Below are 3097 nucleotides of genomic sequence, written 5' to 3'. Positions count from 1 at the left end.
TTCTTTGTTTGAGGCAGAATTAATCTCAAACTATGTCTTCTGGAGAATCCTAATATAGGAAAGAAAGTAGAGTAGGGCTGCTCTTCTTGGAGCTCTCAGCTGTCCGGCTTCCTCATTCCCCTTCAGTAGCTTTCCTTCCACCTCCTGGGAGGTCTCTGTCTTAATGGGAATCCTGGGAGAAGTCCCAGTTCAGTCCAACTTCTTGATTTTGTGATTGAGGGCACCTAGGCATACAGTTAATCCCTGGGTGGGCTGAGCCCAGAATGCAGGTCTCCTGATTCCTAGACCAGAATACTCTCTACCATACCATGGTGCCTATTTTCAGTTCCTGAAATGAGTTCCAGACATGAAAATCTTGTCCTCTACTATATGAAAAATATTTCCAAATACAAGCTAATTTTTAAAAATGGATTGTTTGTTGTCTATATGAGTTTAGAGACATGTGCTTCTGAAAGATCCCTTTGATAGAGTTGAAAATGTTTCATTGTAAAAATGGTGACCACCTTCCAGCAAAGTCAAACTACTGAGGGTTGTTGCCATATCCACACCCATCGCTTAGTTTCCCCTTTTAGTGCTCTTTGTTACCACAAGTGCCTACTTTTGAAGCACGAGCCTTCTTCAGGCTGCAAGGAATTCCCCTTTACCTAGAGATTCCCAGTCTTTGATGAAACTTGAATTGCTTTTTCTCAAGCTTAGAAGCCTAATAGCTTTCCTAGTAGAAGAATCTCCCGTTTCTACCACACCCTTATTGCTTCTGTGTGCCCAATTTGCTAAAGGATCCATCTTTCACATCTTCCCTGGTAGCTTAGCTGGTAAAGAATCTGCCCGCAATGCGGGAGACCTGGGTTTGATCCTCGGGTTGGGAAGATCCCCTGGAGAAGAGAAAGGCTACCACTCCAGTATTCTGGCCTGGAGAAATCAATGGCCAGTATAGTCCATGGGGTTGCAGAGTCGGACAGCACTGAGCGACTTCGCTTTTCAGTTTCCAGTCAAGAGCTTTACTTTTCAGATTACCTTTTAAAAAAGGCATTTTTATATAAATATAAAACATAGTTACCTGCTTTAACAAATCATATTCCCCTAATTCCAGTGTGTTGCTTCTTGAGGAGGGTATTGGCATGTGGAGTGTAGAGACTCCCAGGTGACAGTCACTGGAGTAGAAACTCATCTTTTGCTTAGTTGTTTTATTCTTCCTTTAAAAAAAAAAATCCCCAATTTTGGAAAAATTAAAGCTATCAAGGTTTGTTATGAAACAAAATATATGTTTAATATGATAAATTATATAACATATTAAGATAAAATATGGTATGTAAATGTAAAAGTTCCTGCATGAGTTCAGTATGAAATTTGCCATATTAACTTCACTGTTAGGATGTGCTGTCTGGTCTCGATAACACATTTTTAAAATTGCTTTACCTTTTTTCTCTTTCTATCTACTCATAACCACCCATTTTTAATCATTGTCTACAACATTTTTCATCCAGTAATAGAACTTAGTTCTGTATTAATCATTAAGCAGCCTTGACTAATGTGATTCACTTTGTGCAGTCAGAAGATTGTGCTAGCAGAGTGTGATTTTCTTAGGAAGAGAGCAGGGAAGGGAACTACCAGAGGAAATCAGGGTAATAAAAAGTGACATATTGGTGTCACTTCTGAGATTGCATTTTTCTAAAAGCATTTAGCCTTTCTATGTGCAAAGAGATACAGATTTCATTTTCAACTTGACTGTAAGAGATGTCTGTTTTACTTTAAGTCAAATTGAGCCCACTTCAAGCCCCATTCTGGCTGGGAGGTGGGAAGTTGAATCTTTCATCCTCAAAAGGATCATGTAATAAAGAGTCTAAAGTAAACAGAACGTTGAGGAAAGACTTCTCTGGTCTCTTGTCCATACCAGTTCCATGACTGCTTTCCAGGCCACCGTATTCACTTGTAGCCAGGATGTCTTGCAGCACCTGTGGGGTAGCAATCTTGCTAGGGCTGGGAGCCCCTGCGCCTTGCATCCAGCTTCTCTGCGTGGACCATAGCTATTCTCTTCTCGGTTTTGGCCATCCCCTCAGAGGTGCTATTGGGGAGATAGAGGAAGGTCTCCATCTCTTGGGAAATCCATTGCCTTTAAAGTCTTGGACCATCTCCTTGTCCCCTTTGCTTTTGGCACTTCTGCTTCTCTTGTACCTGCTAAAGGGGTAGTGTTTGTCTTTTTCCTCAACTCACAACATAATGCCACCTTTAAAATGAAATCTTGGAAGAAAAGTTGTCTTCAGGGGATCTGGCACCAAAACCCTTCTTGAGACAAAGGAACTCAATGACTTGTCTACCTTCCTTGAACCAGGAGTAGCGAAATAGAGCAAAACCCAAGTGAATAACACAACAGAGTATCCTCTACATGATGAGGATATTAAAATAATAGGAAAGCTCTTTATTCCTTTAAGGGTATTTAGAAAGTTAAAAAAAATCTTTGTCATTCTCTAATGGCATGTTCTCTTATGTACACTTGATATTGGTATTATCATTAAATTAATCATTGTGAGTGAACAAAGGCAGCCCATGCTTCATCTCCTTAATTATAACTTTGCAGCGGATAGAGAAGAGTGGCCTGAAGTCTTTCTCTATGCCATGGAGTGTAGCAATAGAATTTTGCTCCATAGATAGAAGAATGGCTTCTAGTCTGCATTCCCAAGGCATTTGAAATTATTGGACAATTGCAGGTGACAAGATCCAGGAGGCAAAGTGAGACCAAGCGTTCAGGGCTCCACAGAACCCCATTTTTAGTCATAATGGTTGCCCTTTTCCACTTGCTCTATGTATTAAATTCCATGTAAATTGGTTTAATGGATTCCATTGTTACAAAAAATTGGAAATCACTGAAGAAATATGTGAATATGTGTGTTAATCGCTCAGTCATGTCAGATTCTGTGACCCCATGGGCTGTAGCCCGTCAGGCTGCTCTATGGGATTCTCCAAGCGAGAATACCGGAGTGGGTAGCCATGCCCTTCTCCGGGGGATCTTCTTTACCCAGGGATTGAACCAGGTCTCCTGCACTGCAGGCGGATTCTTCACCATCTGAGCCACTAGGGAAGGCCCTATGTAAGTATATAT

This window comes from Bos indicus x Bos taurus, chromosome 11, assembly GCF_003369695.1.
Source record: "Bos indicus x Bos taurus breed Angus x Brahman F1 hybrid chromosome 11, Bos_hybrid_MaternalHap_v2.0, whole genome shotgun sequence".
Classification (NCBI taxonomy): Eukaryota; Metazoa; Chordata; class Mammalia; order Artiodactyla; family Bovidae; genus Bos; species Bos indicus x Bos taurus.
This window is presented reverse-complemented; position numbering follows the sequence as displayed.